Source organism: Stomoxys calcitrans, chromosome 4 (genome assembly GCF_963082655.1).
Source record: "Stomoxys calcitrans chromosome 4, idStoCalc2.1, whole genome shotgun sequence".
In the NCBI taxonomy this organism is placed as follows: Eukaryota; Metazoa; Arthropoda; class Insecta; order Diptera; family Muscidae; genus Stomoxys; species Stomoxys calcitrans.
Genome location: NC_081555.1, coordinates 122602145 through 122629573, shown reverse-complemented (window position 1 = coordinate 122629573; position 27429 = coordinate 122602145). Strand labels below are relative to the sequence as shown.

The window sequence follows — 27429 nt, the reverse complement described above, 5'->3', positions numbered from 1 at the left end:
CCATATAAACCACCTTTATATTTGACTTCTTGAGCCACTATGAAGTACTTGTCAGATGCGATCAATGGTAGAGGGTATATATATGACGAACTTAACGCGCTTTTGTTTGTTAAAGTCTCTCCATCGATATACGTCTTTTTTGGAGAATATTTGGGTGTTGAGGCCAACACGAGCACTCCCATATTACCCCGATGGGACCACATTTTATTATACCCCACATCACCACTGTGTTACAGGGTATTATAACTTTGTTTATTTGTTTGCAACGCTAAGAAGGAGAAGAGCTGGACCCACTGATAAGTATACCGACTGGCTTAGAATTACTTCCTGATTCGATTTACCTATGGCCGTTTGTCAATGTATTTTTATGATCAAGGTACAGGTCACATTTATCGTCCAATTGTCATAAAATTTAGCACGAGTCACTTCTGTGACCCAGAGACAAACGCTACTAAATTTCAATTAGATTTAGATATAGCCTCTTCAGATGAGGTGTTTATTTGACGTCCTAATATGTGTGCAAAATCTCTTAAAAATCGCTCTAGATTTAGATATAGCTCTCATATATATCTTTCATCCGATATGGCTGTTAAGCCTGTTAGATCCACAACTTTCGTCTCATGTTTACCAAATGGTACAGTACCTCCCAAATGTCGCCCGTATTAGGAGGAGATAAACACTGCTGAAAATTTTCATAATGTTCTCGCCAGGATTCGATCCCATGCGTTCAGCGTCACAGGCGGGCATGCTAACCCCTGCGCTACGGTGGCCTTTTAAGGCTATTGTGTTTTTTGGGATGTTTTCCGCACCTTGACAATAGATTTGTATTCTGCTTTCAAATACCTATCTTGTGTCCAATATTGTCCTGATCCGTTCACATTTGAACTGAATGAATTTTCTTGGGAGAATTACCGGGAAGGTCCTCCCCTACCGATATCAATGAATTATACACTACATATGAAAATTTCAAAGAAATCGGCTAAGCCATTGTCTATATGTATTAGTGCGACTATAGGCATAACAACAACGCGCAAACAACCGAACAAAAACACTTTAAATTTTATAAGAAGATTTGTTTGAAGTAAAGCTTTAATTGTTCTAATTTGGTATCCTTTCGTATTGCATACCAATTTCTTGCTTGAGTTGGTTCCGAAACATAATCCTTGATTTAATTTTCTCTTTGTGTTGGCATTTTAATTGATGTGTTATATATACGGCCAACATTATTTCTGTTGGCGATATGTCCGGGTAGCGTATGTGTTCTTCCATCGAATCTATCAATTTACTGGGGATTATCAAATTTTAAATATTTTCTTGAGTGGCTTTAATCCAATTTAAATTCTTCATCCCAAGAAGTGAAGACAACCAAACATACATACACACATACCTTCGTACATGTGTGTGTATGCCACACAAGGCTATTCATTCAATCAGACTGTGATTAAATTAACAAAACCCCATTTGATGATTTGAGTCCCTTATTTTGTTCACCCCCAGCTTCACTCGTTTCCCGGCTAATGTGGATTTGGATGGCTTTTGAACATTTGGATATCTATATGATTGTTGGAGTAGATTAAAATGGCAAACGACAAGAAAACGTGACCGCTCTCGACACGATTCGCCCTAGCCAAACAAATGCCAAGAGGGTCAACATAATGCCAAGACCTCCAACAAAAAGTTGAAACATTCACCCAGCTGAAATGGATCATTATTGCAAACGCATCACAATGGATCAGAATAATGCTCATTGAAAATCAAGCTGAATAATCATTTTGTACGGTATGGGAAATGGGTCAGGTTCTAGGACTCGGTCTCCTGCAGGAATACCAAATGCAATGCTCTTAAAAACAGACAAAGCTCTGCCCTACTCATTGCGGGCAAGCATAAAACAGAAAATTGTAAAATACCAACAAATAAAACTTCAATAAAATATCATACCCAAATAAATGGGAGAAGTTACCATCGAATAGCCAGCCATAGCTCAGATGTGAATTCTTATGAAAGCAATTTAAGAAATACTTCCTCTGGCCTCCTGGCGCTTTGCACAAACACCACTAAAGGAGATGACCAGATGAGAAGCACGACCACCATAAACCCATCCACAGACAACCAATCGGCGAACGTATTGCATGAAGAAGGCCCAAACAAGCACTTAATCATTCCTATCCGCCAGCAGCTCATCGTAAACACCAACAACAACAGCAGCAACAAACTTTAGATAAATAATAATAGCTGCAAATAACAATTCGAGTAATAATAATAATAAAGTGCGCGCCTTAGCTCACTCCTTGAGACCATTGTTTTCTGCTTCACTCACTTAAAAAGTTCGAAATCCGTTTTAAAATAGAAACCGGAAGTAATGCCTTGTAGTTGTGGTTGTTGGCAAAACACAATAGAGGCGTTCTCTTTGAAACTATTAAATTAGTTGGCAAGAGGATAATGGATACGTGTTTAACCAATTGAGCGCATAGAATTTATTTCAAAACTTCCCATGGACTAAAGGCGATGAAACAGTTTCTCTATACCATTAAAAACAATTGATTTTTTTGTTATTAAGAAAAAGTTTTTGCATTAGGATCGATTTCGCTTCATATAAACGCGAATGATTTTTTTCATTCAATACAAAATATGGTTAATATATCATCGATTGCCAAAAAGAAGGTAAAACAGTAAATCAAAATACTTTGGACACAGGAATATGTAACAGACTTGAGAAAAGTTGACAATGATATAGGAAAGAAGTTTGGTTCAAAAAAAATTGGAAATATACTAAAATGTTGAACAATTTATATAAGAACAAGTAAAAAAGCGTTAAGTTCGGCCGGGCCGAACTTTGGATACCCACCACCTCTTGTATATATGTAAACCACCTTTCATCAAAATCCAGTGAAAATTGCATACCTTAGGTCCCATAGCAGTTGTATCGAAATATGTTCCGATTTGGACCAAAAACTAAGAAGTACAAGTCATTGTTCAATTGTGTATAACAAAATATTGGTATTTTTAGTAGCTATATCTAAAAATAAACCGATCTGAACCATATACGACACGGATGTCGAAAAGCCTAACATAAGACACTGTGTCAAATTTCAGTGAAATCGGATTATAAACGCACCTTTTATGGGCCAGGACTTTAAATCGGGATATCGGCCTACATGGCAGCTATATCCAAATCTGGACCGATTTCAGCCAACTTGCAGAAAAATGTTGTCGGCGAAATCGCAGAATAAATGCGCTTTTTATGGCCCCAAAACCTAAAACCGAGAGATCGGTCTATATGACAGCTATATCCGAATCTGGACCGATCTGATCCAAGTTAACGAAGGGTGTCGAAGGGCCTAACACAACTCTCTGTCCCAAATTTCAGCCAAATCGGATAATAAATGTGTCTTTTATGGGCCTGAGATCCTAAATTGGAAGATCGGTCTATATATCAGATATATCGAAATCTTAACCGATCTGAGTCAAATTTGCGAAGGATGTCGAAGGGCCTAACACAACTTACTGTTCCAAATTTCAGCGAAATCGGATAAAAAATGTGGCTTTTATGGGCCTAAGACCCTAAATCTAAGGATCGGTCTATATGGCAGCTTTATTCAAATCTGGACCGATCTGAGCCAAGTTAACGAAGGGTGTCGAAGGACTTAACACAACTCTCTGTCCCAAATTTCAGCCAAATCGGATAATAAATGTGGCTTTTATGAGCCTGAGACCCTAAATCGTAGGATCGGTCTATATGTCAGATATATCGAAATCTTAACCGATTTGGGCCAAATTGACGAAGAATGTCTAAGGGCTTAACACAACTCAATGTCCCAAAATTCAGCAAAATCGGAAAATAAATGTGATTTTTATGGGTCTAAGACTCTAAATCGCAGCATCGGTCTATATGGCAGCTATATCGAAATCTGTACCGATCTGGGTCAAATTGGCGAGGGATGTCGAAGGGACTAACAGAACTCACTGTCCCAAATTTCAGCAAAATCGCATAATAAATGTGGCTTTTATGGGGCTAAGACCCTAAATCGACCGATCGTTCCATATGGCAGCTATATCAAGATATAATCCGATACAGCCCATCTTCGAACTTAACCTTCTTATGGACAAAAAAAGAATCTGTGCAAAGTTTCAGCTCAATATCTCTATTTTTAAAGACTGTAGAGTGATTTCAACAGACAGACAGACAGACGGACGGACATGTCTAGATCGTCTTAGATTCTTACGCTGATCAAGAATATATATACTATATAGGGTCGGAAATGGATATTTCGATGTGTTGCAAACGGAATGACAAAATGAATATATCCTTCGGTGGTGGGTATAATTAGAGAAAAACAGATAAGGAAATACAAAAGTCGGGCGGTGCCGACTGTATAATAACCTATACCTACACTATAGGTACAACGTGGGAGCTATATCTAATTCTGAACCAATTTTGATAGACCTCTCGGGATGTTTTCAGATGGGTTATTAAACAATCTGTATCAAATTTCGAGGAAACATGTTCAAACTGTAATAAATTCAGCTGACAAATGACAACATTATTGCAAATCTGACGAACATGTATATGGAAGCTATATCTAAATCTGAACCGATTTCTAGCAAACTTTTTAGATATTGTGGTAGGCGTTGGGGAAAATACTGTAAAAAATGTTGGCAATATTGATCAATAATGCGCTTGCAGTGAACTTGAAAGTGCAAATTGGGCGAAATATATATATGACAGCTATATATAAATCTGAACCGATTTCTATGAAATTCACCAGTAGTGTCGAAAGTCAAAAGAAAATCCTTCCTGCCAAATTTCGAGAGAATCGGTTACCAAATGAGCACTTTATTGCAATATTTCTCAAAATCGGACGAACATATATATGGGAGCTATATCTAAATCTGAACCGATTTCTAGCAAACTTCTTAGATATTGTTGTAGTGGTCGGAGAAGGCGCTGTTTAAAAATTTGGCAAGATTAGTCAATAAATGCGCTTGCAGTGACCATAGAAGTTAAAATCGGGCGATATACCTATATGAGAGCTATATTTAAATCTATTAGAAAATCTTTCCTGCCAAATTTCGAGAGAATCGGTTAACAAATGAGCACTTTATTGCAATATACCTCAAAATCGGACGATTACGTCCGGAATATACTACCAAGATGTTCCTGTATCCCAAATATCAGATCTGTCCCTCAATCTATAAAGAAAGTAATAAATAGTACCAATTACAGCACTTTTGTCAACGCCGACTATATGAAAAATCCGCAATTACTTTTTGGGCAACCCAATACGAATTCAACATTTCATATTTGGTACAACTTATCGTATATTTGTCAAGACATCGATCATTTTTAGCAATTTTTTAATTTTACCCTTCTCCGTTCATTGTAATAGTAAATAGGCTATTTCGTACTTTTTGGTACCAAAATGTACGATTTGTTCAAAATTACTTAGTCAGCCAACATGTATCTTAGTAGAATCTACAAGTTAAATTTCAGAGCTCTATTTCAATCCGTAAAGAAAGTATGAAGTTGTACCAAATACAGTGCTTAACGTAATTTCTTCCCCTTTTTTGCAACAACAATCATTTATGATAAATTTCGAAGTTCTAGCTCTACCAGTTCGCCCCATGCAAAGTTCACCTATTTCGTACCATTTCGATACTTTTTTGTTTTTAAATGTCCAAAAACTCTTTTGGCATCCCAATTTAGGTTGCCATAGTGTACCTAAAGTCCTAAATTCAAAGCTCTAACAAGGTACCAAAAGGTACTAATTTCCCCATTTCCGACACTATTTTAAGAAATTTTTGTCACCAAATCCTATTTTTTGACAAGCTCATTAATTTGAGCCTAAAATCATAATTCTAGCCCCATCCTTTCGCGCTGGATAAAAAGTTACCATTTCGTACTTTTTAGTACCTAAACGTACTAATATCACAAAACCCCGTCCTTTAGGCGCGCCTACGAACCAAAACCCACATTCGTGCCAAATTTCAGGACTCTGTCTTAAGCCGTTTGGGCTGGGCGTTGATCAGCCAGTCAGTCAATCACGCGTCTCTTTTATATACAGAGACGTAATAGGTTAAAAAATTTGTCTTCAAAAATATTTATTGAAATTTGTCTATAGAAAAATGTTGTTTGGGACACATAAGTTATGCTTTAAAAATGTTTATGCAAAATTCACATTTTGGTTAAAAACAAACCTCGAGGTCAGTTTAGCTTTAGGGAGTCTTTTGCTGAATGTTAGTCCCAAAAAAAATTCATTGAAATGTAGGGCCGAGGCCACCCCTGGCTACGTCCCTGATGGTAGCTATATATAAATATAGTCCAATCTACACCATAGTAGGTTCGTATTTCAGGGGGCCTACTTAAACTCACCATTCCAAATTTCAGCAAAGTTTGGCTTTGAATGAGCCTTTTTGGGCTTAAGGCCATAAATTGACAGTTCGGTCTATATTGCATATACATATATATATGCTCTGATGCAGACCATATTCGGGTCGAATATCGACAGGCCTAATACAACTCACTGTTTCAATTTTCAGCGACAACGAGAAATAAATGCATCCGGTACAGGATTAAGACCCTAATCGGCAGATCGGGCTATATAGCAATCATATGTAAATATGGTCCAAAATAGACCATATTCGCGTCTAATATCGAAGGCTCCAGTATAACTCACTGCTCCAAATTTTGGCCAAATCGATAAATAAATGCGATAAAAAAATTACCCTAAACAAGCAGGTCCATCCTCGGTTCGGGTTTCGGGTGGCCCAACCTTACACACTGTTCCAAATTTCAACCAAACCGGGTTATAAATGCATCTGTTATGGGCTTCGGAGCCTAAATCATCTTTTTGATCTGATAGCTATATACAAATATGGCTCGATATACACTATATCTGGATCGGATGTCAGGGTCCTTGGTACAACTCACTGTTTCAAATTTTGGCGAAATCGGACAAAAAATAATGAGAAGCTATGATATCTATGTAAGTTTAAACTGTTCTTTAATTTGTTATACCCTCCATCATAACATGGGGGTACACTAACTTCGTCATTCTATTTGTAACGTATCGAAAAATTGATCCGAGACCCCACACAGATAAAAAAAAAATTTTGAAAAACAACAAATTTGGTCAAAAAAACTACTACGAAAATTGTTAATTTTCCTGCAACAATTTATGTTGAATTTCAAAGACCCAAAGTACAAATTTATTGTTAAAAATCGCTCTTTGCAAGCCAACATATAACAACAACAACAATATATTTATAAGAAGGGCAAAAAACCATCTCACAGCCAACACATGTGCTTTGCTTCGGGTGGTGGTGTTTTTTGTTTTCTTTGTTCGGCTCGCTCTGCTTTGTCTCGTTCGTTTTACTGCTGCTCTCGGGTTTTCCTCTGTCACTCTTTACTATTACCTTAAAAACAAATTTTAATGATTTTGGTGAGGCAGAGTATTGAACTCATGATCTCATGTTTGGAAGTCTTGCACGCATCGTCTAGCCTACGGACATAATCTTTTTTTATGATGAATAAATCAATAAGTACTGCTGCACAGTAATAAGTGTCTCCTTTAATTAAACTAAAAAAACGAGAAAAACCACTCTAAAAAATGTTTTTCTGTATAAACACCGATCTCCCGATTATTTGTCTAAGCCTCTAAATAGCGCATTTTATATTCGATTTGGCTGAAATTTTTATTATGACTGTTCCTATGACGTTGAACAGATGTTCTAAATATGGTTCGAATCGGTCCAAAACCTAATATAGCTACATTTAAACCGATATCGCGATTATATTTATTGAACCTCTAGAGGGCGCAATTCATATCCGATTTGGCTGAAATTTTGTACTGTGATTTCTCCTTTGACCTTCAACATACATGTCAAATATGGCATGAATTGGTCTATAACCTGATATAGATCCCGTATTAACCAATCTCCCAGTTTTACTTCTTGAGCCCTTTTAGGGCGCAATTTTCATTCAATTTAGCTGAAATTTTGCACTTCAACTATGGTCTCCAATATCCAAAATAAGTATGGATATTGGAGATTACAATTGGTGGACACACGGACTGACAGATATGCGAACATCGTTAAATCGTTCTTATCCACCCTAATAGTAAAGACGGAAATGGATATTTCGATTTGTTGCAAACGATATGACTGAATTAATATACCCCCTACCCTATGGTGGTGGGTATAATAAATTTTATACCTCCAAATATTATTCTGCGGCCCCATAAAGTGTATATATTTTTGATAGTCCAGACAATCAGAATGGCCAATCGGCCGATTTTATATCTTAAGTCCTTGGAAAAAGCAATTATTTCCCGATTTGGTTGAAATTTTGCACATAGTGTTCTGTTATGTCTTCCATCAACCGTGCCAACTACGGCCCAAATTAGCCAATAACCTGATTAAGCTCTTATGTTAATCTATCTAATACCATTTGAATAGCATCTTTTGTAGAAAACAACGTAAATTATTAAATACTGGGGGCCAAAACTTTTCTGAGGTTGCTTAGCCCACCCGCCCAGAGGTATTTCTACGCTTATGCTCACCACTCACAAAGCCTGCTAAACTCTCTTTAATTTACTTATAAGTTAAATAATAAAGAGTACCACGCTAGCTTTTGTAATGAGAACAAACAACAAGCAAGAGAACATACAACAAACAGAAAAGTTGCTTTGCTTCTCCGCTCTCTTGTAGTGACGACAAAAACAAAAGCAATAGTTACCTACCTTTTATTCATTTGTTATGTGGAGTAAATACCGTTGTAACATGATTAGATGTTTCTTGTGAAGGATTTGTTGTTGGTTTTTTTTTTCGTCTTTTCTTTGTTTGTTGCTTAGAAGACACTTGTACATATTTTGGAAAACACTTTTTGTTGTTGTTTCTTCTCCTTATATGCACACACAACTTTACATTTGAAGATCAATCAAAGGAATATAAAATTTATTCACCGGCACTTTTTTAATATTTTTAATATTTTGTGATCAAGTCATCAAAAGCACTAAGCACACGATTGCGTATCTATTTTTTCATTTAATTAGACACCGATGCCAATATTTCCTTTACACATGTATATATTTATTTAGTTTGATGACGAAGCAACTGGTTCGGACACCCGCGTGATTCAAATTTCGGCAGAGAACTGAAGTAATGCTCAATTCTTAGCAATGTCATTGACTCCAACTTTTCTAAAGAGAAAGAGGGAGAGAGAAAGACAGATAGAGATTATAAGAATGTAATAAACGAATGATGCACTGATCGGAAGGGAAAATTGGAGGATGGGGGGAATAACAGAAGGAGTTTGTTAAGGTTGTAAAAGAATTTTGCAATATTTATGTATGTATGTAGAAGGTGATGTAAGTTTCTCTAGGGGTGTCAAATCTTTGTTGTTAGTGTACTAGAATTTATGCCATTAAATCTTTAAATATGAGCAAATAACCAAGTTTGTAAAATTGGAAGGTGGAAATAGTTTATAGAGCGAAGTAAACATTTCTAACAAAGGGTTCGAGTCGAGTGTTAATTAACCCCACCAACGAGGGTATATAAGAATTATATTTGGAGACTCATGTCATCAGTATATCGTGCCCATATTGAAAGGCTTACATTACATATTGAGGTCAAGATTTATAATTTTGAAGATATTAGGTTTTCTGAAAATCTTCATTGAAATTTTCTGTTCCTAGATAATCACAAAGTCATTTTATTTTTTTCAAATATTGAGTCGAGGTGTTGCTTTCACAAAAAGATATACCAATAACCACCACCATAGATGGGGGTACAATAATTTTGTCATTCCGTTTGCAACACATCGAAGTATCGCTTCCGTCTCACAAAGTACAGGGTGCGCCAGAGAAACATACTTATTTGAAAGGTCAATAAAGACAAAAGTATCTCAGTTATTGTTTTAATTCTTGTTTTACCCAAGACCGAAAGATGAGGGTATAATCCTTTTGTCATTCCGTTTGCAACATATCGAAATACCCACCTTCGACCCTATAAAGTATATACATACAATATTCTTGATCGTCGTAAAAATATAGGGCGATCTAGCCATGTCCGTCCGATTGTCTGTTGAAATCACTCTAGTCGTTAACAAGTAAAAACCGGGCCGAATCATGGGAACCCACCGTCATGGATTCTGCTAAAGATGCACACCAAATAAATTTAGCCGAAGGGCATAATTTTATTCTACATACCAAACTTCTGTCAAACCAGCAAAAATGATAGCTTCTTGGAAACGAGGAATCGTTGCAATCGAGAGACCGGTTTATATGGGAGCCACACCAGGTTGTAGGCCGATTTGGACCGTACTCGGCACAGATGTTGTAAGGCTCAAGAAGTCAAGTCAGGAGATCGGTTTGTATGGGAGCTATATCAGATTATAGACCGTAATTAACACAGTTATTAGAAGTCATAAAAAATTGCGGCTTCCAGGTGCTCAAGAAGTAAAATCGGGAGATCGTTTTAAATGGGAGCAGTTTTTATACTGATTTAGACCTTACTTTTTACACTGGTTGGAAGTCATAACAAAACACTAAGTGCAAAATTTCAGACAAATCGAACGAAAACTGCGGCTTCCAGGGGCTCAAGATGTCAAATCGAGAGAACTATTTATATGGGAGCTATATTAGGTTATAGACCGATTTGGACAGTTGTCACAAGTTATAGGAGAACACTGCAAATCTGGAGATCGGTTTATATGGGGCTATAATCAACTCTAAACTGATATGACCCTTTTGCAATCCCCAACGACCTACATCAATTAGAAGTATCTATCAAAATTTCATGCGGCTTCACGCGTTCGACCGCTATCGTGATTTCGACGGACGGACGGACGGATAAGGCTAGATCGACTAAGAATGTCGAGACGATCAAGAATATATATATATACTTTATAGGGTCTTAGGTCAATATTTCGAGGTGTTACAAACGGAATGACTAGATTAGTATACCCCCCTCCTATGGTGTTCGGTATAAAAATAGAGATATTGAACCGAAACTTTGCACAGATTCTTCTTTTGTCCATGGGTAGGTTAAGTTCGAAGATGCGCTATATCGGACTATATCTTGATATAGTCCCTATTAAGACCGATCTACCGATTTAAGGTCTTGGGCCATGAAAGGCGCTCTTATTGTCCGATGAAATGGAACAGTAAGTTATATTAGGCCCCTCGATATCCTTGTTTAATTTCCCACAGATCGATCCAGATTTGGGTATATGTAGCTGTCATAAAGACCGATATCTCAATCTTGGGCTCATAATACGCGAATTTATTGTCCTATTTCACAGAAATTTAGTATAGCTAGCTAGTTGTGTTAGGCTCCTCGTCGTCCCTCTTAAATACGGCAAAGATCGGTCCAGATTTGGATATAGCTGTCATATATAACGATCTTCCGATTTAATGTTATAGGCCCATAAAAGGTGAGATTATTAACCAATTGTACTGAAATTATGCCCAATGAGTTACGTTGGGCCCCTCGGCATTCGCACCGAGTATGGTTAAGAACGGTCTATATTTTTGGATATAACTGTCATATAGACCGATCTCTCAATTTAAGGTGAGATAGGCACATGTATCGTCCGATTTCGCTGAAATTTGGAATAGCGAATTGCATTGCGGCACCCAATATCCTAGTTCAATACGGTCCAGATCGATCCAGATTTGAATGTAGCGGCAGTTTAGACCGTTCTCTCGATTTAAGGTTTTGGGACCATAACAGCACGTTTATTATTCGATTTCGCTGAAATTTGAAACAGTTGGCTGTGTTAGGCTCTTCGACATTCGTGTTCAATATGGCCCAGATCGGTCTATATAGTTATATCTAGCTACCACATAGTCCTATCTCCCAATTAAAGGTATTGGGCCTATAAAAGGCGCATTTATTGCCCGATTTCGCTAAAATTTGGCACTTGAGCCCTGTTAAACTTTTCGATATCCGTTCCCTATTTAGTTTAGTTCGGTCTATATTTGGATATTGGTGCCACATACATATACTGATCTCCAGATTTAGGTTCTTTGATCCATAAAAGGTGGATTTTTTTAACCAATGAATTTGGTTCAATGAGTTGTGCTAGACCCTTTTATAGCCTTCCTTTATAAGGTGGAGATGGGACTATATTTATATATATCTTATGAGTTTATAAATGACGAATTTTTCATCATAAAGGGTGATTTTTTTGAGGTTAGGATTTTCATGCATTAGTATTTGACAGATCACGTGGGATTTCAGACATGGTGTCAAAGAGAAAGATGCTCAGTATGCTTTGACATTTCATCATGAATAGACTTACTAACGAGCAACGCTTGCAAATCATTGAATTTTATTACCAAAATCAGTGTTCGGTTCGAAATGTGTTCATTCACCGTAACGTTGCGTCCAACAGCATCTTTGAAAAAATACGGTCCAATGATTCCACCAGCGTACAAACCACACCAAACAGTGCATTTTTCGGGATGCATGGGCAGTTCTTGAACGGCTTCTGGTTGCTCTTCACTCCAAATGCGGCAGTTTTGCTTATTTACGTAGCCATTCAACCAGAAATGAGCCTCATCGCTGAACGGTGAATGAACACATTTCGAACCGAACACTGATTTTGGTAATAAAATTCAATGATTTGCAAGCGTTGCTCGTTAGTAAGTCTATTCATGATGAAATGTCAAAGCATACTGAGCATCTTTCTCTTTGACACCATGTCTGAAATCCCACGTGATCTGTCAAATACTAATGCATGAAAATCCTAACCTCAAAAAAATCACCATTTTATATACTCCAGTTGGTTGGTATCCAAAGTTCGGCCCGTCCGAACTTAATCCCTTTTTACTTGTTTTATCCCCACTTTGCCTTGCTATTCCACTTGATCGATTGCTGCCGTTATTGGTGTAACTGCTTTTCGAGGAGATATTTCCAATTCTCCAAAGCATGTCTCGTGATCAGAGAGACATTATGTAATTAGTTTGATTTTCTCTTGTCGCTTCATCTTTTCATTTTATTTTTTTGCGGAGTGTAAAAACGGTATTCAAATAAAAACATGCATCTGAAGTATACGGGGCAATAAACACCTAATTTGCAATTACTCTTTCGTAACAATTTGTTTCCGTTTTTCGAATGATAGCTCAGTTTTACAGACAGAAAAAAGTTCAAGTGTTTATATTGAAGTGCTTAATCATTTTCCATTAAATTTTATGTATAACAATACTGCTTTTTGCCAAGCATTTCCCTTGCTTTATTAATTTGCCATATTTTATTTATCAATAATTGTTACTTTTTGCAGTTCATCAATTACAATTTAACTGAATGAACTTCACTACCTGCCAAGAATTTTCCAATAAATCACTTTGTTGAAAATATGTCATCTCGAATTGCATGCCATCATTGCAGTTCATTTTCTCCCTATCGCTGATGTATGTTGTTCGTGTTGAACATCGAAATGTAGTGACATTTTTCACATTATTAATAATAGTGAAAAATAAGAGACAGTCCACCATCGGTTATGATGAATGGTTTTTATACACAAATTGCAATTTGCCCCTCTGCTAGAACATTGGTTTTTAAGTGTGAAATTGGTTGACTCTTTTTTTCCCCCAATTTATCTTTATCCGGTAAATGATAAAAGCTGTGAAATAGTTGATACAATTTAAGAGAACTCAGAAAAATTGGTTTTCAGTTAATGCGGCCTTAAGCAGAGTATTCTGTTTCGGAATAATTGCGAAAAATGTTAACAAAATATCATAATTGTTTTAAACATAATTAAATGAAATTTTTTGGACCAGCACAATCCTACATTCATATTACACTAGGATTAATTGTTTTGTGTAAGAAGGAGATTAACGGCTTCTTTGAGGATGGCAAAATCCGCATCGTTTGGGTGCCGAGTCATAACGGAATAAGGGGGAGAGAAAGGGCAGACGATTTGGCTGTGAAGGACTGCCGTCAATACACTTGTTTAGCCCGAAGCCTTTCGGGACGAAGCAGTCCGAGATAAGGGCGTGGGCGACGAATGCGTGGAACAGCGAAACGGTCGGTACAGATGCACATTTTGCCCATGTACATTCCACTAAGGAACAAGGGCAAACTTCTCACATATAAATGAGTGCAGTCCGATTCAAGCCTAAGCTCAATGATAAGGGGTCTCCTTTTTATAGCCGAGTCCGAACGGCGTGGCGCATTGCGACACCTCTTTGGAAAGAAGTTTTACATGACATAGTACCTCACAAATGTTGCCAATATTAGTAGGGAAAACCACCGCTGAAAATTTTTTTTTGATGGTCTCGGTCGGTATCCTGTGAGGTATTCACACCGTGAGAAGACGAGGCTATTACTGAAAGGAAGTAAAAAAGAGATCAGTATAGCTATTGGTATCATAACGGGACACATAGGACTACGAGCTCATTTATGTAAAATCGGTCCGGCAAGCGATAGCATGTGGGGAAGATGATGAGACGTTGGAGCACTTCTTTTGTCTTTGCCCGGCTTTCGCGTCTAACAAATAGCGGCATTTAGGTGGGGACACTATACCAGACATAAATGAACTTTGGGGAGTGGCATGGAAAACAATTAAGGATTTTTTAAGTAGGACACAATTCCTAACTTTTTCTTTTTATACCCACAATCATAAGATCGGGATATACTAATCTAGTCATTCCATTTGTAACACCTCGAAATATTGATCTAGGACCCCATAAAGTATACATATTCTTAATCGTCTCAACATTCTGACTCGAACTAGCCATGTCCGTCCGTCGGTTCGTCTGTCGAAATCACGATAGCGGTCGAACGCGTAAAGCCTGCCTCTTGAAATTTTTTGATGTAGGTCGTTGAGGATTGCAAATGAGCCATATTCCTTATAATCTGATATCCTGATATGACTTTTTGAGCCCCTGTAAGCTTCAATTTTCATCCGAATTGGCTGAAATTGTGCACATAGTTTTCTCTTGTGACTTCCAAGAACTGTGCCGAGTATGATCAAAATCGGTATATTATCAGATAAAGCTCCAATATTTAAGCAGAATCCATACCTGTGGGTTTCCAAGATTCGACCGGGCGAACTTTGCACGCTTTTACTTGTTAGTGGTTACTTTTTTTTGTATTTTGTGTGCACAACAAGCTGGTTACTGGCTTAGGTGTATGTCCATAGTGGCATGGGGCCAACCCTTATTAACAAAACTTTATGAAGCCTCTCCAAAGGAAATCTGACAACTAAACCTATTTCAAATCTACATTAAGTTTTGTGAATAAGGCCGATATTTTTTTCGTGCCATATTTCAGATACTACCTCTAGGGTGAGTTTTTAGCTATTATCTTTTCGGCAACACTGGTTTAAACAGCTCAGGCACGTTTCATGTTTTCTTTCACTGTCAAACATCTTCAGTCTGGTCTATAAATTAATCATGAATCCAAACAGGGTACAGGAAATTATGACTTAGTGAATTTGTTTGTAACACCCAAAAGAAAAAGAAATATAACCATTGCTAAGTATAACTTTCTGATTCGATTAAGCTATGTTCGTCTGTCTGTCCGTCAGTCCATGTTAATTTGTGTACAAAGTACAGGTCGCAGTTTTCATATGGTCGTCTAAAAATTGGGTACAGGCATGTTTTTCGGCAAAAGACGAATGCTACTGAAATCGGTTCAGATTTGGATATAGCTCCCATTTATATTTTCGTCCCATTTGCAGTAATAATGCAATAAAATGGTCATTTGTTAACAGATTCTCTTAAAATTTGGCAACTTCCTAGAAAATCACCCGTTATATTTGGAATCGGACAATATTTGGATAAAGCTGCCATATAGACCGATCTATCGATAAAGGGTATATAGCCCATGAAAGCCGCATTTATAACCCGATTTCGCTTTAAGCCGCTCGGTATTCGACCCAAATATTGTTAAGATCGCACTATATTTAGATATAGATGCCGTAAAGAATGATCTGCCGATAAAAGGTCTAAAGCCCATGAAAGCTTCGTTTATTACCCGATTTCGTTGAAATCTGAAATATTGAGTTGTTTTATACCTCCCGACATCCAACCTAAATATGTTTCAGATCAGACTTTATTGATATAGCTGGCATATTGATCGATCTTCCAATTTAAGGTCTTTATCCCATAAATAGCTGAATTATTGCTTGATTTCGCTGAAACTATGACTTGTCATGACCTAGCCATGTCGGTAAGTCTGTCTGTCCGTCCGTCTGCCCGTCTGTCCTTCTGTAGAAAGCACGCTAACTTTCGAAGGAGTAAAGCTGAGCGCTTCAAATTTTGCATAAATAGTAGGTGGATTGGGATTGCAAACGGGCCAAATCGGTCCATGTTTTGATAAAGTTGCCATATAAACCACCGGAGGCCAGTGTAGGGCAGAGGTTAGCATGTCCGCCTATGACGCTGAACGCCCTCCTAATGCTGGCAACATTTGTGAGGTACTATGCAATCTAAAACTTCTCTCCAAAGAAGTGTCGCACTTCGGCACGCCGTTCGGACTCGGCTATAAAAAGGAGGCTCCTTATCGTTGAGCTTAAAACTTGAATCGGACCGCACTCATTGATATGTGAGAAGTTTGCCCCTGTTCCTTAGTGGAATGTTCATGGGCAAAATTTGTATTTGTTTGCCATATAAAGCGATCTTTGTTCTTGACTTCTCGAGGGTGAAATTATTACCCGATTTGCCTGTAATTTTACATGAGGTCATTTATCGTCCGAATCAGACTATAACTTGATATAGGTCCAATAGCATAACAGTTCTTATTCATTATTCTTTGTTTGCCCAAAAAGAAATCCCGCGCAAAGAACTCGACAAATGTTATCCTTGGAGGAGGGTATATAATATTCGGCCCGACCGAACTTATCCCGCTCTTACTTGTTTCTTATTCAAGGCGAAGTGAGCTAATGAAAGTGGTCTGGCAGTAAATTCGTCTAAGAAGGGAGTGGTTATTTCAGCAGGAGATGCAAGCTGTGGCATCTGTCTCCTTGGAAGGAGGGTATATTCCATTTGGTGAAAGCGCAAATGGAAAAATACCTGAAATACCTGAAGTTAAATTTCCTGTTCAACAAAACGAATAGGAAATTTAACTTCAAATCACACAATTTGAAAATAGAAAGAAAAGCAACTCTTGCCACTGCAAGAGAGCCATTGGCCAAAGTTAGAAATTTAAACCGACTTTAAACTGACTTTGTGGATAGACAAATTGTTGCGACCACTGCTATGAGGCTAAGGGAGCTTTCCCTTCGGTCATGCGACTCCTATGGAGACTGTGTTAGGCTTGAAACAATGCCCGATGGCAGAAAAATTCAAAATTCACCTGTTGTGGGTGCCTGACCAAAGAGATATTCCAGGGAATTGTTGAACAGTCCAGCTAGCGAGACAATGAACTTCCTTATACATTTCAGAGGGACTGGAATCTGTGGGTATGCCTCTAGCAACATGTCAGGCACGAAGGGCAACGAATGATAGATGGTAAAAAATGGACGTTGTGAACACTCCAAAATAATGTGGCCAAATCTAGACTCGAAGAGGTCTAGAAGAGGTCGAGGAAGAAGAGATTATGGAACATTTTCTGTGTGTGTTGTGTCCCGCACTAGCTGTCAGAAGCAGTTCCACTATAGGTTTTAATTTCTTAGAGATTTTGTCCGATTTAGCGGATGTAAAAATTAGTAATTTGTTCGGCTTTTAATAGCGACCTGGTTTGTTCGACGGCAAGATCTAGAAGGCCTCCTCATTCTCCTGTTGCTGTGGTATCACAATGGATGAACTAAGTGAGTCTGATGACAAACTGCCACTTAAACCTAATTAAACCTTCTAATTTTAAGCTTCTGTGTTTCATACAAATGTTTAATATGGCTGATTGGAATTATGTTGTATTTTACCCGCTCGTTTTAGTGAATATGAATATGCCTTGGCTCATTGAAATAAGATTTAAATAAAAAAGCATAGATTATACCGACTTTAACAGATTTTTCTATGGCATATAAATTGATAACATTTTGCATTACAATAAATACATTGTAAAAGAATAACTTCAGGCAAATTGTAAAACTAATTTGGCATATCAAATTTATTATGACAATATAAGCTTCTTTGTTGGCATAGCTATAAGTACGAGAATACAACTTAATACACGGTTTATAGCGGATATACATCACTGTCCTCAATGCGGAAATGGTTTTTAGATAAAACTCTGGTAATGACAATTGAGTGTATGTTGATGTGATTTTTTTAATCTCCAGGAATTGAAGAGTAACAAAAGTGTAACGGCAATATGAAAATTGTGACATTTTTTATGGAATAGACAATTTAAAAATATGTAAAACAAAACACGACTCTCAGCTCTCATCTATTTGTCATGGTGACAGACTTGTTGTTAAAGTGCTTTGGCTACAATTGATAATCATGTTTTTCACAAAACTTTTAACATGATGGAATATAAATAGCACTCTAATACTTTTCCAAACAAGTGAAAAGTTATTATGTTCGGCCAGGCCGATCTTTAGATACCCACCACCTCGGTTATACATATTCACCGCCTTTAGTCATAATACTGTGAAAAATGCATCATCTAAACATAGTGCGATTTCCTCCATATTCAGGGAGGTTATGTAAGGGTTTAACATAACTCATTGTACAACATTAATCGGTTAAACAAGTAAGGACGGACTAAAGTCGAGCGAAGCTACCGCTTGATACCCAACACCACATTGGATATGCAGGCTAAGCCGTAGAATTTAAAATTTGTTTAAATTTGATATGTAGAATATCGTTCCTAATCCGTACATTTTGGGGGAGCCATAGAGCAAATCGTTGTGCATATTTTTGAGAAGATAGATTTGTAAATGGGTTAGCAAAGGCTTTAAAAGTGAAAATCGGGAGTTGCATATATTTGGAAGCTATATCTAAATCTGAACTGATTTATATTAAATTCAATACCAAAATTGGAAGTCATAAGGGAATCCTTTTGTGCCAATTATGTGTATCGGTTACCAGATGAACAAATTCTTGCAATACTAGTCCAAATAGGAGCTATATTCAAATCTGAACCGATTTTTTCAATAGGCTTCGTCTCTAGGGCAATGAAAATGTTTGTGCCAAATTTTAAGCCGATCTGATGAAAATTGCGACTGTACTTTGTACACAAATTAACATGGATAGACAGACGGACATAGCTAAATCGAAACAGAAAGCGATTCTGAGTCGATCGGTATACTTATCGATGGGTATCTCTCTTCCTTCTGGGTGTTACAAGCAAATTCACTACGTTATAATACCCTGTACCACAGTAGTGGTGTAGAGTATAAAAATGCACCTTGCATGGTCCTAATGACTGAACTCGGTAGATGGGTATATGTATGTGACAGCTATATCCAAAGTCGGACCGGAACCATATTGAACACGAATGTCGAAGAGCCATACACAGCCCATTGTGTCAAATTTCAGCGAAATCGAGTAATAAACGTGTTTTTATTGTCTCAATAACTCAAATCGGCATATATGGCAGCTATATCGACGTATAGCCCGATCTTGACCATTCTCAGAATGAGTGCTAAAGAAACTTAATCGAAATTGGACAATATATATTAAGGGCCCCACGTCTACAAATTGAGAGATCGATTTATATGGTAGTTATATCGAAATATGAACCGATCTTAACCATACCCGGTACAAATGTCGAGGGGCCTAACATAACTCATTGGCTCACGCTGAGGTTCGAATCACCGGGTACGCTTTCTTTTAGCCAGATTGCGAAGGCGAGCAATCTGGCTAAAAGAAATATAATATAGCGATGCATACGCTATATTATACGGTTGCCTCCGGTCTTAAACAGTTCTCCCGGCAACCCATCGGCTCCTGCGTCCATATTGTTTTCCAGCTGGCTTGGTGCTACGTGGACCAATCATCAGGGATTGGTTCTGCGATAAACTCATGGCCAGCTGGGAAAAGTGTTCTTGCCATATCCTGAGCACACTATTTGTATCAAAAACCTGATTTCCTTCTTTGTCTCTGCAGGAGGATTCGCCTGTACCAAAGCCATCGGTTTGTTGTTTAATTCTTTGGTAGAATTTTCGAACTTCATTCTGCCTCCTGAACATCTCGATTCACTCACGTTTTTCCATTTCCATAAATCGAGAGATCGTTCTGCATGGCAGCTATATCCAAATCTGGACCGATCCGGGCCGTATTGAACAATGATGTCAAGAGGTCTAGTGCAACTCAAATGCAAATTCCAATTTTCCCATAAACATTTCATTAAGGAACAGCGGCAAATATGGACACCGTAGCGCAGGGGTTAGCATGCCCGCCTATGACGTTGAACGCCTGAGTCCGTTATCCCTTCCTAATGTTGGCGTCATCGGTGAGGTCCTTTGGCATGTTAAAACTTTTCCCCAAAGAGATGTCGCAAAGCGGCACGCCTTTCGGATTTGGCTATTGGGATTGGGGCCCCTTGTCATTGAGTTTAAACTTGAATCGGACAGCACTTATTGATATGTGAGAAGTTTGCTTCCGTTCCTAGCACAACTCACTGTCCTAAATCGGATAATAAATGTGGTTTGATTGGGCCTAAGACCTTAAATCGACAGATCCGTCTCTATGAGAGCTATATCAGGAATATAGTCCGATATAGGCCATCTTTGAACTTCGAACTGCCTATAGACAAAAAAAAAAAGAATCTGTACAAAGTTTCAGCTCAATGTTTCTATCTTTAAAGACTGTAGCATAATTTTAAAAGACAGACGGTCAGATGGACGTACATGGATAGATCGTCTCAGATTTTTACGACGATTAAGAGTATATAGTTTTTAAAGGGTCGACAACTTGTATTTCAATATTTTTCAAACGGAATAACAGAATAAATATACCTCCATCCTTCGGTGAAAGGTATACAAAAAGACAAAATATTTTAGAGAATTGGGACTTAGATAATTGATGTTAGGTTAAGTTGAAAAGAGGGTACGGTTAGCAGCCCCATGCCACCATGGACATACACCTAAGCCAGTAATAGGCTTGTTATGCGCTCTGAACACTAAAAAAGTAGCCTTGAAAAAGAAAATACAAGTAAGGAATTCCGTGCTACATACAAAATCCTCAATTATTTGTCATGCCACGCCGCTAAGTTGGTTGATGTCTGGTGTTGTGTCCCCACCTAAGTGGCGGTATCTATTACACGCAAAAGTCGCACCGATTTTATATAAGTGAGCTCGTAGTCCTATGTGTCCCGTTATGATATCGAGAACTTTACTGGCCACTTTCTTACTTCCTTTCAGTAATAGCCTAGTCTTCTCACGATTTGGATCATCCCATAGGATTTTCGCAATCCTACCGACCGTTTCGCTGTTACACAGGTTTACATGCGCATTTGTCGCCCACGCCATTAACTCTAACTGCGTTGATTTGAAAGGCTTCAGGTTGACCAATTTTATTGACATTGACGGTCTTACCACGCTCCTGGACTATTCTTGGATTCAGGCCCCAAATCGAGCCTAGGGCCCGTCTACATGGTGTCCAACATCTGTGAGCCTTCTCGGTACGCTCCTGAATGTGACACTTCCAATTCAGTCTGTCTAAAATCACACCTTAGTATTTGACCCTGTCAGATCTTGAAATCTTTCTATTGAGGAAACGTGGTGCGTCAAATTGGCCCACCTTCGTCTACCTCGTGAATAGGCAGATTTCAGTATTTTCTGGGTAAGCATTGAGACCCCATGTCTAGACGAGTCGTGTGCCATATTCTAGACCCTTTCGGCCCATCTTCATAGCTGTTGCAGATCCGTTCGCTTTAGAAGTATTGTAGCACCGTCTGCGTAGCAGACAGGTGCAAAACCCTCCTCAGTCCGCATCAGTAATAGGTCATTAATGGTGTTCACCCATGGGAGTGGTGAAATAATGCCCCCTATGGCATAGCCTGTGCCTCTTACTCCCTTATATTTATATCATTTAACAATTTATCCACCTGTTGCTTAGCATATGATTCATCCAGTCGGTTCCACCCGATACTAGTTTAAGGAATGGATCAGTGTGTCGGGCCGCACATTGTTAAAAGCTCCCTAGGTGTCAATGCATACCGCCAGTGTGTACGTTTTGGCATCGAAGGATTTTTCTATTTTATGTACAACGTCGTGCATGACAGTCTCCACCGATGTTCCCTTGACAAAGGCATGCTGTTTGTATTTGAGCTTTGCGCTGCATGTCCTACTCTTTAGCATGGTGTCCACAATACGTTCGATGGTTTTGAGTAGAAGCATGTAAGGCTTATAGGTCAGTAGGCCTTTGGTGTCACATAACTTGCTTTGTCGGGCTTGGGCATAAATACCACCCTTGCCTCCTGCCAGTCTTTCGTTGCAGTATATGCAAGGCCCATGCACGTTGTGAACGTTTTGGTCAGGTGGGGCGCCAGATAGTCTGCCTCCTGTGACTGCCCGCGGCCGCATTTGCAGCTTTTCCGCTTAAAAAACGGAGCTTTCTGCCATCCGCAACCTGTGGAGGCGTCCGGTAGCTTTTAGCTAAGCTTCCCGTCGTAACGATGGACACCACACAAGTCGGAGCTTAAAGTTCCAGCCTGTGTGATGGTCACAGGTATCCCGTGTCGGCCGGGATAACTATGCCGTCTAAATCATTCAATTATCTTGTTTGGTTCAAGAGATATTTTTGCAACTCAAACCGCGCCATTGTGCGTCGTGAAGCACCTTGTCAGACCTCAATACAGCAAAATTGCAGCATCTAAGTATCATATAACCCAAGAGTTATTATTGAAAAGACTCCTTAACCTCAACGTGTGACTGTTTGGTGCTATTTTTGGTCCGGTAGGGACTATGATTTTGGAATATGATTTTGGGTTAACTGTTACGGTGAATTGATTGCGCTATCAGTAAAAGAGGATGGATTGCTCATTTACGGGAAAAGTTTCTGGGCCGTGTATTTCTTAAAGAGGTTATCCAAATTTGCCACCATAGTCTGGCGAAATAGCACCTTGTGACTTCTTTCTTTGGACCACATGTCTTAAACCGCTTGATCTTTCCGTTGGAGTTTTGCTCATCTCGGCTTGCGTGTACCACAATGCTTGCCTTTAAAAGACTTCTTCGCTGGAGCTTATTCCATCATTCTCACAATTTAGGGCGGGGTGATTAGCATGGAAGGAAAAAATCTTGATGGGCCTTACGCGTTTCTAATTCTTGGGTTGTATTGAGCAAAAGAGTCCACTAGACCATACATCTACGGTGAAAATCGAGCATCCAGATTTCGATTTGCAGTTTTTCTTAGATTTTTGACACTTTTTATACCCACCACCGTACGAAAGGGGGTATATTCATTTAGTCATTCCGTTTGCAACACATCGAAATATCAATTTCCGACCCTACAAAGTACATATATATTTCGGATCGTCGTAAAATTCTAAGACTATTAAACGATGGATTGGATAAATGTCCATCCATATATGATCTCTATTTTAACACATCATTACAAGGGTCTATCTAAGCTGAACTAACCTTACAGATCTTTATAGGACTTAACTAAAATGTTTTCTCTTAAAGCTAAATTTGTTGATTAGTTTGCAGAAAAACCAACTACGTATAACCATAACAAAAAAATCAAAATGTTTCAATCTAATAGCTGGTCAAAAAAATTTAAATTTTGTTTCAACATGTACATTTTAATTTATTGACCTAAAATATGCCATACTGTGCTCCATCATCTTGATATTGCAAAGAATATTATTGACATTCAATCATGCATAAAACTCAAATCTCATGTGTGCAATATTTTAATATTTTGCTGTGAAGGCAAGCATACATCTGAAATATGGATAAACCATATTTACTAACATGAAGGCAAAATACCAGGCAAAACATATTCATATGCGATACACACTTGGGCCATACAACAGTACCAACATTTTAAAAAATAAGTGGTTCAGACGTACAGAGCTACCATCTTACGTTCAACATCATCATATAGCTCCATTAAAATTTACTTCAATATCCTCTTTAAACACTGCTCTCAGCATATATATTTCCCAATGGAGCCATGCATATGGGACATTGCTCAAAAGATGGGAAAAATTTCAGTAAATTCATTAGAAAAATGTGTGACTAGCATCTAAACAAACACTCTATAAAAATATGAAACAAAATTTTTTTCTATTTGTTTTATAGTTTTTCGTGGAATGACCCATATATATATTCACTTTGATATGCAAAACTATTCATTGTTATAAATATATATGTAAATTACATGTTGCTATGTTATATAATGCTGTTACTGTTCTCTTTGTTGCTTTTGCTTGTTGTTGACATCAATAAAGATTTCATTGGGAACGTGTCAGTCGGTAAAGTTATAAAATTTACATAAATATTATTTTCACAACAAATTGCAAACACTCTTCAAAACTTTCTGAGTTAGCTCAAGAACAAAATACGTTTCTCTAGAAAAATTTCTCTAACAAACTCTATGGCAGCCTTACATGAAAGAAAAGCAAAGATGGACAATTTTAATGTATATGGACTTGTAGACCATTTCAAGTAATGAAAATTCCTTCAGGTAAAGTGTTGACTAATGCACAGAAATATAAACATATTTAGCTCAAACACAAGACTTATGGGAGTGAACTGCAGAAATTGCTTTGAACATACACGAAACTGCAAGCAATAACGAAATAAAAGATATTTGTTTTAAATTATGTTTAAAACATACAATTTTGAGTTTATTTTTACATAATACTGGCTGAACCGGGCCCACTCCGCTGCGCCTTTTTTAACTCTCTAATATCTTTTTTTGTGGTGGGGGCACTTCGCCCTGAATGTGGGTATCGAATTCGTACCACTGTAGCCTATATCTGTCTATGACGCTGACCGCCTGCGTTCGAATCCTGGCTTGGACATCGGAAAAAATTAGAGCGGTGCTTATCTCCTTTTAATGCTGGCGACATTTGCGAGGTACCATGCCATGCATGGTCATGTAAAAAATTCTCCCCAAAGAGCCCATAGTCTATATTTCCTTCCACACAAGCCTACGCAATCTGTGAAAATTTTAAGAAAATCGGTTCAGGCATTTTTGATTCTACGGAGCAAACAAACAAACCGAGTCCCATATAACCATGATTTGTGGCGTTTTTAGGGGGTGGAGTAACCCCCTATATTTCAATCTGAGTTTGTATGCTAGATTCGTAATATACTCGCGAATACCTTTCGTTTGAACCCCATATTGATATGAACGTCCAATATGTATGTTTGTTGAGGTTTTTGGGGTTGGGGCGGCCCGATGGGTACTTAGACTCAAATTTTAATACCATATTTGTATTTTACTCTTCAATACCTTTCATTTGATACCCATTTTGTCCCGATCGGGGCATTTTTGATTTTGGGTGGTGTTTTGGCATAAGGGGAGAGTCCGCCCTTCCTTTCCTGAAAGCCACCATAGTGCAGAGGTTAGCAAGTCTGCCTATGATGCTGAACGCCTGGGTTCGAAAAATTTGCAGCGGTGGTTTTCTCCTCCTAATGCTGGCAACATTTGTGATGTACAATGCCATGTAGGGTCATATATAAAATTCTCCCCAAAGAGGTGTCGCACCGTGGCACGCCGTTCAGACTAGGCTATAAAAAGGTCCCTTAAATCGGAAAGCACTAATTGATGCGTGCAAAGTTTGCCCCCGCTCGGTTCTTGGGGAAATTTTTACTCTGCTTTCATGCCACGCATGGTCATGTAAAAAATTCTCACCAAAGAGCCCAAAGAGGTGTTGCACCGCGGCACACCGTCCAGACTAGGCTATAAAACAGGTCCCATATAATTGAGTTTAAACTTAAATCGGAAAACACTAATTGAGGGGTGCGAAGTTTGCCCCAGCTCGGTTCTTGGGAAAATTTTTAATCTGCTTCCAAATGCATTACTTTTGTGTCATACATTACCGTATTGGTAAGTAAATATTTCCGGTTCAGGCGTATTTCGGGGGTGGGGTGGCCTCTTAGTCACTTGGCCCCTAAAGTAAATGTAACCTTCGTGCTCTACTTTCAAATACGTTTAAATTAGGCCCATATTGGCATGATTGGTAAATAAGTCCTGTTTAAGGATGGAGTGGACCCCAGGGTCTTTGTCCCGAAAATGAATATTAATTTCATACTCTGCTCCCCAATAGCTTTGAAATAAGTCACATATTACCATGGTTGGTAAATACGTCCAATTAGGGAGGTATTTTGGGGTGGCGCGGCTCCCCAAATACATGCCTCTTCAATTGGATATCAAATTATTTTTTTTCTCTCAAGCACCTTTCGCTTGAGCTCTATATTGTCGTGATTGGTTTATATAACCATTTGGCGGGTTTTGGGCAGCCCCCGAGGCACCCGACCCCAAAAATAGAAATCATGTTTGTTTTTGGAGACTGTAAGGTTGCAAACGAAATTTCAAACAAATCGCAATCTCCGAGATCTGGTGTTTTTGAAAATTAGGGTAATTAGAAGTGCTTTTTAGGAGAGCGATGGCACCTCAGACATTTCGACTCACATATGGATATCAAATTCGTGCTCCACTCCCATATCCCTGTAATTTGAGCCCCATATTGCCATGGTTAGTAAATATCAACCGTTTGGAGGGTGTTTAGGGGCTGGGGCGGCCACCGACACTTTGTCCTGAAAATAGATATCAGTTTCGTTCTTTACTCTCAAATACCGTTGATTTGACATTCATATTGTCATAGTCGAAAATGAAGTTCAATTTAGGGGGAGCTTTAGGGCGTACCCCCAAAACATTTGGCTCCAAAATTGGAAATCAAACACGTTTTCTATGCTCAAATACCTTTTATATGAGTTCCATATTGTCATAATGGGTTAAATAACCTATTTAATATATTTTTAGGAGGAAAAGTGCCACTTAGACTTGAACGCAAATTTTATTGTCATATTCGTAATCTACACCCAAATACATTTCATCTGAATCTCATATAGCCATGGTCGGATAATATGTCCAATTGGCGGTGGGCATTACGCATTACTTGTACCTAATTTTTTATGTCATATTTGTAATCTGAAGGCCATCATAGCTCAGAGGTTAGCATGTCCGCCTATGACGCTGAAAGTCTGGGTTCGAATCCTGGCAGGATTTTCAGAACAATTTTCAGCGGTTGTTATCCCCTCCTAATGTTGCCGACATTTGTGGAATGTTCATGGGGAAATTTACATATTTGTAATCTACTCCCAAATACTTTTCATTTGAGTCCCATATTGACATGAACGTCAATTATATCTGTTTAGAGAAGTTTTGGGGTTAGGGCAAACCGCTGGGTACCTGGACACAAATTACGATATTCTTTTTCTAGTCTCCAATACGTTTTATTTGATACTCATATTGTGCCTATTGGTCAACTTTTGGTTTTGGTTGGCGTTTTTAGGGAAAGGGGGAGGGTCCGCCCCCATCTGGTATCAAAAAATAATATAGCCTATGTTTCCTTCCA

The 27429-nt window shown here is 38.4% G+C and overlaps 1 protein-coding gene across 1 annotated transcript in view; it reads right to left on the bottom strand.

The window, feature by feature from the left end:
* The window catches only part of LOC106095973 (serine protease gd), a 277246-nt gene extending 268442 nt beyond the window's left edge, over positions 1–8804 (bottom strand). The window contains exon 1 of the mRNA XM_013263459.2: positions 8739–8804. The gene's annotated coding sequence lies outside the window, so the exon portion shown is untranslated. The remainder of the gene's footprint in view (positions 1–8738) is intronic.
* Positions 8805–27429: the final 18625 nt, after the last annotated feature.